Source organism: Microcaecilia unicolor, chromosome 2 (genome assembly GCF_901765095.1).
Source record: "Microcaecilia unicolor chromosome 2, aMicUni1.1, whole genome shotgun sequence".
In the NCBI taxonomy this organism is placed as follows: Eukaryota; Metazoa; Chordata; class Amphibia; order Gymnophiona; family Siphonopidae; genus Microcaecilia; species Microcaecilia unicolor.
Window position 1 is genome coordinate 488307257 of NC_044032.1, and position 9801 is coordinate 488317057.

General features: G+C 46.4%; 1 protein-coding gene across 3 annotated transcripts in view; it reads right to left on the reverse strand.

Annotated features, from left to right (window-relative positions):
* The window catches only part of HAUS3 (HAUS augmin like complex subunit 3), a 54685-nt gene extending 45209 nt beyond the window's left edge, over positions 1-9476 (reverse strand). Inside the window, exon 1 of one of the 3 annotated variants that reach the window (XM_030192580.1) lies at positions 9363-9476. The gene's annotated coding sequence lies outside the window, so the exon portion shown is untranslated. Of the gene's footprint in view, positions 1-8520; positions 8745-9362 lie in introns of those variants that run through there. The other 2 variants (XM_030192579.1, XM_030192582.1) reach the window with 2 other exon arrangements.
* Between the last annotated feature and the right edge of the window lie 325 nt (positions 9477-9801).

Sequence of the window (9801 nt, forward strand, 5' to 3'; positions counted from 1 at the left end):
GGGAATCCTCTACAAAGCTGCAGTGAACTCAGTTTCTCCACTTCCTTCCCCTCAAGTTGTCACTCATCCAATTCACTCTGCCTTTCTTATCTGGAGCCTCTCCCCTTTCCACTCAATCCTCCAAGTAACCAGTCTCCTTACTAAGCTTCTCCTGACCCCCCCCCCCCCCCCCCCCAATCCATGTTCTTCTCATCCTCAAAATTCCCATTCACTACTCCTCACTCAGTCTCTCTCTCAGCACGTTTAGCCCCATACCTACGACTCCTTATCAGACAGGTGTCTCTTCCTGTGTGAGGAACTTACCGGCCTGGAAGCAAAATGCTTCTCAGTGCTAGGAAGATTCCTGTTTCTGAAATAATAAACCATTCCTTTTATACGTTTATTTAACTGTGTGTATGTGACCATATCGCATGACTTTGTGGTATCATGTTCCAGTTAACATAACTTCCACCAACCAGCCTCTTGTTTACAGTCTTCCTCCATTGTCATTGGTTGGCTTCACAGCATGATCACTGCATGAACCTTGCTTTTCTACTCACCTGCTCCACATCTGCTTCCCCCTCTGAATAAGCCTCCTTACACACAATACCCTAAAGATTTTCTTCATACCATCCCTTTGTCTTGTTTGCTATTAACCACTTATCTCTGCAGCACATGATTGCCTGCAGCTGGCCAGACTGCTAACACCACTGGAACTTACTTGAGCAATCTATTTTTATTCAATACTTCAGATCTTTAGACCTGGTCATGCTTTACCTTGCAGGGCATAAATTACAGTACAATTCAACAAGCAATCCTACCTCATTCTCTGCCCAATCCCAAATTACCTCACCCTCCTCATCTTGCAGCTGTCACCACTGGCACCGGAACAGCAGCTGAGTTTGGTTTTGTTCTTTGGCACCAGGCAACTCAGACAGCATAACCATGTTGTGCCTGAACTCGGGTATTGTTCTCCAAGTCTCCCAAGAGCAACATTTGAGCTTAGGTCCCATATGGTTCACCGTCAGGACCATGAGGTGCCAGAGAAAAAATTAAATAAAATCTGCTGTTTTTAAGGCAGTGGAGTCAGCAACATCAAAGTGAGAACTCTTTCCTTGTAATCTGGTTGAGGGCTCCCACAAATGGCCTACAGCTAAATAGTCAAATCACAAACAGGAAAATAGTTCATAATCAAAAAAGGCTAAAAAAAAAAAAAGTCCACTCCTTACACACAGTAAATACAACAAAACAGTGGACCTTAAGTTCACCACAATATCATTAGATAGGAGAAAAAGGTCTCCGACATCACCAGGTCAATTCGCCTTGAGCATTCAAACCAGGTCAAAATAAAGGACACATAGGTGACTGTTGTAATCATTGCCACCCCCCTTCTTCCTAGTTAAACTTTAATAGTTATATATTTTGTATTTATAATATTTTCACTGTTTTTCATAAAAATCTGTGAAAAAAACCTGACAATTGGCAAAATTCATCAGTTTAAAGTGGCAAGTATCTGTAACCCATTTTGCTGCTGCTGCTTCTTCAAGGGATATAGGCCAGTGATCACATCATGAAACCATGCATAATACTTCTGACCCGGTTTGAATGCTCAGGGCGAACTGACACGGTGATGTCTGAGACATTTCCCTCCTATCTATTAATACTGTGATGACGTTAGGGTCCACTGTTTTGCTCTACAGCTAAATATCCAACACCCGAAGATGGCCTACACCAATTAGAAAGCCTTCCATCTTATTCCTACGTGATGGCCATGAGTTTCAAACATCACATGCATGTGATCCAGTTTATAAATCAACTTGGCCATAGGTGAGATATCTTCCATTCTCCAATATTCTGCCACTGATATCCTTGAAGCAAATCACCACAAATGTGATAAGGCGTGCACTGTCATTTGTTACATGTTGGATAGATTGATTCAGTAGCACTTCCTTGATAAAACATTTTAAAACCATGCTCCACCAGGTTACAGGCAATCCCAACTTTAGTCAACTGCTCAATCATTGCCTCTCACCCTTTCATTTCATACTCTTTCCCAACAACATCTTCCCATCTTTGTCTAAAAATTGTTGACTTCTTCCCCCCTCCCCCCCCGATGCAAAAAAAACTAAAATATGGGGGATCTGTGCCTTCCAGGGGGACAACACCAGCTCAGCACACAAACCTGAACATAAGCCAGCAATGTGGAAGACATCCAGGACTTAAGAAATGTAGAGACAACTACAGGCAAGAAATCAGATCTTACTAAATGCCTCCTTTCAAGGGCCAAACAATAAGGCAGAAGGGATCTACATCTTCCATTTCCACCACACCCTGACAAACAAGGCTGTGTCCCCTGGGCAGAGGGAGCAATTTGGCTACTAATAGCCACACCAGGTTGACATACCACGGCCAACAGAGCCAATCAGGAACTACCAGATGAGAATGCCATGCAATCCTGCACACGTCAGCCTATCAGGAGCTCCTCACTGGTCACTTCTGGACCAATGCATCAATCCCCTTCCTCCTGTGGCTGAAGAACTGCTCCAACTTGACACTGGAGCGTGTAGCCATCAGGTCCAACACTGGTGGCTCTCACGAGTCCTGAATGAGTTGAAAGTCCACCAACCTCAGCTCCCATTCCCCTGGATCCAACTGGGCGCAGCTGAGAAAGTCCACCTAAATATTGTTCTTGATCACTGTATGTACATCTGACAAGGCTTACAAATGCTTCTCCGCTCAATGGCAGAGACTTGCAGCTTCCAACACCACTGCCTGGCTCCTGGTACCACTTAGCTTATGCAGGCTACCGCTGTGGCACTAAATCAGTCATCACCCAGACCGCCTTCCCCTGAAACAGAGCAAGAATGCCAGGCCAGGCACACCACCAGTGTCGCCAGGTGGCTGATGGACCACGAAGCCTCCAGCAGGGACCAGGTCCCCTAAGCCACTCAGCCCAAACAATGTGCTCCTTAGTCACCACCAATGCGAGTCTCCTCAGCTATCAGCCACTCAGAAGAATCCAATGAAACTCCCTGCAGAAAGTGAACAGCGCTGTCCCACCAATCCAGACTGGCTCTCACCCTGGCGCTCAAAATCCAGACTGGGGCCCACCTAGACAAGAGCGCCAACTACAGAAGCCGGATGTGCACTTGTGCTCAAGGCACCACTTTCAGGGTTGCAGCCATGGAGCCCAAGAACTAAAGGTAATCTCAAATCCAGGGAGTCATCAGTTCACAGAACCTGCTTTTCTGAGCCTGTAGATTGGCCGCCCTGTCCTCCAGGAGGAAAACCATCTCCCAAACAGTGTCAAAACAAACTTCAAGATATTCCAAGTCCAGGGAGGGAAGCAAGCGACTGAACATGATTCACCACCCAGACCAGGCCCTTCAGGAGGGCAATAATCTGAGAAGTGGCCAGGCTAGACTCCACCTTCAAGTCAGCCTGAATCTACCAATTGTCCAGGTAGAGAAGAACTCGAATAACTGGTGCCACAATTGGCCCACTAAACCATGGCGCCATAACCCATCTGAAAGAAAATTCCCAAAATTGAAAGACACCCCTACGCACACAAAGTGGAGGAACCGCTTCTGATGGTCTACAGTGAGAACATGCTGATAGGCCTCAGTGTGAGCCCAAAGAAGTCAGGAACTCACCCAAATGAACCAAGGCAATCACAGACCAAAGGGTCTCCACGTGAAAGACTGCATAGTGGAACAGGGCCAACTCAACCAAGGAAAATCTCTCCAAGATTTAACCCCAAGAGGGACAGAGGACTGTAAGATATGGAAGCCATTTTGAATGCAGAGATTGCTCCTGCCCCGATTAGGCCACTAGACCACCAGGACTTCTAAGGTAGGCTTGGGGAAGGTGGCACTTTTGGTTGGGGGGGAAGGGGCCCTCTTTGGGCTCAAGGGGTCGTGTATTACCAGTTTCATCTTCAGCTAAAACTGTGCAGCAAATTTCGGCTGCAGATTCAGTTTTGGCTGTAACCAAAAAGCCCACTTTTAGTCGCCCTCTAAATAAGGTGGTCACAAAATTGTGCGCTAAAACCAGGGCTGGTGTGAGGGAGTGGGCAGAGTCAGCAGAACGCGGTATGCATGGTAGGGGGCGCCAATATTCGAGGTGTGCCAGAAACTGCCATGCTTACCCTGTGTTACACTACAGCCCTCCTAAGAAGGCCTACCTTGATCCTTGAAGGCGCCCTGGCAGTTTGGTGGAATCTGAAGTTGCGGCAGCAGGAAAGAATCCCACTCTTTCCTGCCCTCTGCCGCCTCCACTTTGCTCTTCTGTGCCACGGGTGTATAGGGGTACTTTCCTGCTATCTCATCTTTGCTGGTCTGGGGCCTATACAAACCTGAACCATTCTTTTATAACCAATGTGGATTCTACAGTCTGTGGCCTAAGTACATCTGTAACCATCAGAAACCAGCTTTTCTATAAAGGAACATTATTGTTGGGCATACCATGATGACTTCATCCAAGGACACATTGTTTGCTGCAAACTAGCCTCCAGTTATCTCCTGGGAAGAGTGGAGGAGCGTAACTCACAGAGAAAGATGGCTCCAGGAATATGAGACCTGTCAGGGAGGTTTGCTGCTGTCTGATAAGAATTTCTTTGCTAAGAACAAGGCTTCTCTTCATGACCACGAATTCTGCTGGACAGAATTACACCATCTGTGATTGATCCATAGGTATCATCTGACCCAGAAAGATGCCAATGTTGGACTGAAGAGGAAGAAGAGAAAGGAGAAGACCAGACTTGTTGGTGGTTAGATTGCTCTGGATAGATGTCTCTGAGAGGAGAAAGAAACTGATTTTCTAAACACACCAGCGAACTGCATACCTTGTAACGAACTGACAAGGTTTGCTCAGCTAAATAGTAGGCCTACCTGAAAGACTTATCAGTATCAGAATATAGACCTTGGATTTTATTCCTGAACTGGAAGAGACTCACAGAGGCTTCTGCTAGAGTCTTAAGAAGAAATCTGATTCTGTCCTACTGGGCATCTGTAATAAAGACTGCAGGGTAAGAGACAGGGTTTACTACCTACAGCAGGGGATTAGTTCAAGGTTTGGTCTATGAAAGACTAGTTTTTCAGGACTGGTGGTCAGTGACTCATTAGCTGCTGTGTATTTTGCACGAAACATATTAGTTGTGTAAGTTCTCATAATCTCCTTAGGATATTAGTGGTGTGATTAGTTGTATTATTACTTATCCATTCCGAGTTATTTATTTTTTTTGTTACATTTGTACCCCGCGCTTTCCCACTCATGGCAGGCTCAATGCGGCAGGCAATGGAGGGTTAAGTGACTTGCCCAGAGTAACAAGGAGCTGCCTGTGCCGGGAATCGAACTCAGTTCCTTAGTTCCCCAGGACCAAAGTCCACCACCCTAACCACTAGGCCACTCCTCCCACACTAATCATATATCTTTGTATATATAGATCTTGGTTGTAATCTATTTTTGGTAGAACAATATTATTGTACTTTGCTTTGCTACATATTTTTATATCCTATATAATAAAAAGCACCTCCAACGTTCTGAAGCTGAGAAAGTGAAGCCTTGAAGCATTCGTGCTCCTGCTGTATCTGTCTCCTGAAATGACGTCACATACTTCCATGTAGGTAAAGACCAATCACTGTAATGGAACGCTGCAGAGTTGCCAGGCAACGTAACGCGACGTCACACGCATGAGGGTGTCGTCGTCCCTCCCTTCCTCCCAGTTCCAGGCCCCATACCTCCAAATTTTAAAAGTCAACTTCACTTACGAAATCGGGTTTATGGCAGCCGACAGCAGCAGCGGTAACAGGCATGCAAGCTTGACCCTTCTCTCTCTCACTCAGCTCTGGTCCCGCCCTTGCGGAAACAGGAAATGAGGGCGAGACCAGAGCTAAGAGAGAGAGAAGGGCCGAGCCTGCACGACTTTTCCCGCTGCTGCTGGCCACCATAAACTTGACTTCGTAAGTGAAGATGACTTTAAAAATTTGGAGGTAGGGGGCCTGGAACTGGAAGGGAGGGAGGGACGACACCCTCATGCGTGTGACATCGCGTTCCGAGGGGGGGGATCCTGGAACTGGGAGGGAGGGAGGAACCTGAAACTCGGAGGGAGGGAGGGGGAGGACGACCCTGGAACTCGGAGGGAGTGAGGGGACGACGACCCTAGAACTCTGAGGGAGGAGGGGGGACGAGCCTGAAACTCGGAGAGAGGGAGGGTGGACGACCCTGAAACTCGGAGAGGGAGGGGGGACGACGACCCTGGAACTAGGAGGGAGTGAGGGGATGACCCTGGAACTGGGAGGGAGGGGGGCCCATGGCACACACACTCATTCTCTCACACACACACACACAACACACTCTCTCTCACACAGACACACTCGCACCCAGTCTCACTCTCTCTCTGTCACACACACTCGCACATTCATTCATTCACTCTCTCTCTCTCTCTCTCTTCTCTCAAACACACAAACTCAGAGAAAACCCTTGCTGGCGCCCGTTTCATTGGTTTCAGAAACGGGCCTTTTTTCCTAGTTTTCTAATAAATCATAATTTAGTACATAAGTATTGCCATGCTGGGAAAGACCAAAGGTCCATCAAGCCCAGCTTCCTGTTTCCAACAGTGGCCAATCTAGGTCACAAATACCTGGCAAGATCCCCCCAAAAAGTACAAAACATTTTATACTGCTTATCCCAGAAATAGTGGGTTTTCCATAAATTCAATTTAATAATGGTCTATGGACTTTTCCTTTCGGAAGCTGTCCATACCTTTTCTAAACTCTACTAAGCTAACCGCCTTTACCACATTCTCTGGCAAAGATGTCCCACGTTGAGTGAAGAAACATTTTCTCCGATTCATTTTAAATTTACTACTTTGTAGCTTCATCGCATGCCCCCTACTCCTAGTATTTTTGGAAAGCGTAAACAGATGCTTCAAGCCTACCCGTTCAACTCCACTCATTATTTTATAGACCTCTATCATATCTCCCCTCAGCCGCTTTTTCTCCAAGCTGAAGAGCCCTAGCCGCTTTAGCCTTTCCTCATAGTGAAGTCGTCCCATCCTAGTTATCATTTTCGTCGCCCTTCTCTGTACCTTTTCTAATTCCACTATATCTTTTTTGAGATGCGGTGACCATCATTGAAAACAAAATTTGAGGTGTGGTCGCACCATGGAGCAATGCAAAGGCATTATAACGTCCTCATTTTTGTTTTCCAATCCTTTCCTAATAATACCTAACATTCTATTTGCTTTCTTAGCCACAGCAGCACATTGAGCAGGTTGCAACGTATCAACGACGATGTAGCATTATTCCTTTCATTGGTACAGATAGCAGAAATAAGAGCAAATTAGGTACTGTCATATCCCTGAGCAAACGAGTCCATAATAATTGCTTTTGTGTGTGAGTATCTGATATAAAAGTACTTACATGCGCTGCCACCGTATTTTCAAAATGGCTGCCGAGACTGCCGCCGAAGTCTCGGCAGCCATTTTGAAAACCCAGTGGCACCACCCGCAGCACTGAAAATCAAAGTGGAGATGGCGGAGCGACAGTGGGCAAAAAACAGTGGAATTCTTTCCTGTCCCCACAGCCGCCACTATACCACCAGGGCGGTCTTCAACAATCAAGGTAGGGTTTCTTGGGAGGGTTGTACTGCATAGGAGAGCGGTGTAGTATGCGAAAGGGGTAAAGCATCAATAGTTCAGCGGCGGTGCGGGGGGATGGTGGCCTTACAGCAGTGGCACAAGGGGTGGAATTGGCATGGTATAAGTCATCACAAGAACAAAATTTAAGAAAATCAATGGGCTGCATTAAGGACTTATAGCCCATTTAGTTATGTTTAAGTTAATGAGAGATCTGCATGAGAAAATATTTTTATTTTGACTTATGAAAACCACTGGTCTCTGAAGCATGCTCAAAACAGAATCATCCATTTGTACAAAAGAGATGTGGTGAAGATGTGACTCCATGTGCTCCAATGAAAGGAGAGTTTAATTTTACTTCCAGTATTTATAACACCAGGCATCTCAAGGCAGATTACAACAAGTTGATGAACCTATTAGTAAACAGGATATCCTCACTGAAATGTGGCCTAATGTTACTATATTGTATACAACAGTGTAGGAAAAGAACACAAAATAGAGCCTTTATTAGTGCTACAATAATTTTTGAGCAGTTTTTGTGATATTCAATTTTTTTCATGATATTTGTATCTACATATGGGGAGAGTGGAGACCCCAGCACCGGCCATGGGAGTGGGCAAACAGGGCAACTGTCCTGGGCCCTCAAACCTACCTGAAATTGAAAGAGGGACAATATGCAAGCAAGTTTTGGGGGGGACCCCCTGGGGGGGACCCCCTGGGGGGGACTCCCCCCCCCCCCCCCTTGCGTCGGTCCTGAGACCCACCATGTCTAGCTAAAGCCAAGTTAATTGGTGCATAAAGCCCTGTGCATTCTTTTGCTCTGGCCACAGACCCTCCTTCACCGGACTTTCTCTCTCCCGTCCAAAGATACCAAAAGTCACAGACACGCATTCAGCTGTACTCACACTCTCACACGCCGACCACCCATCCTCACGCGCATTGGGGGGGATCGGCCTCCCCTCTATCTTCCACTCTCCTCCTTGTCCGCGAATCGATGTCCCTCAGCCCCGCGATCAAACTCATACCTGGCTCTGAGGTCGCCCACTAGCAATCCCACAGCTTTCCTTCTCCGGTACCCCGTAACCGTCCCCTAAACACGGCACAACACATCACAACAACCTCCCCTCTTCAAAAATCATCCCGATTCCCGCCTTCTCGGAATGCGGAAGGAAGTTGCGTGACGTCAGAGGAGAGCGCAGCCGGGGCCGGCTTCTGAAAAACTGGTGTTGGTTTGACAAAGCAGCGTTGATGCATTGCAGTTACTGCTCCTCCCTCCGTAAAAGTATGCAAAGATACCCATGTGGCTGCTGTACAAATGTTCTATGGGAGAAGCTTTGTGAAGATGCGCTTTTACTAGCCGTAGTCCGAAGACAATGAGCTGTGTATTGAGGAATGTAGATTTTCATAGTAGAAAAAAAAAACACATGCCGCTATCCATTGCGACAAAGTACGTTTCGTCACTGGTTGAGGCTACTGGCGCTCCCGTAAAAAAAGAAAAAGAAATAAGTGAGATGGGCGGCCTGGGCATGTGCGAGTTAAATAAATGGTAATTGCTTGTGCACAATCTAAACTATACAATCGACGTTGGTTAGCAACAGTATGAACAGGTGGACAGAAGAGTAGAAATATTACGGATTGATTTAAATAAAACGCAGACACCACCTTCGGAAGAAATTTCGGGTGTGGTCGAAATGTTATTATGCAACATGAGTATATGGCTTATAGTGTACCAGCGCTTGAAACTCACCTATATGGTGTGCTGATGCGGTTGTAATAAAAAAAAAAAAAAACTTCCCCCATCTCCCATGTTGATAGTGGCAGTGCAGCCGCACTTGCTTTATGCAGTGCCAACTGCCAGTGTGCCGAGGCTGATGCAGCGACGCTTATACCAAGGAGATTTATGACCAAGTAAGTTTAATAGACAGGGGTGGAAGTGAGCCTATCTAGTCCACTGTAAGCAAGGAAGCCAATTTGGTTAATCTCTGTTTCCACTCCCCTGCGCAGCCGTCATTACCTTACACTCAAAACACCGCTCAAAACAAAGCAAGCAAACCAACGACCTGCTGCATCCACGTTGTCATTCTTTATTGTTGGTCCATCAGTAACGAGTGTCACTAAAACAGCTTCAAAAATTATTGTAGATGGTAGAGAACCAGCAATTATAAACTCTGTAGTTTGTGCTCATT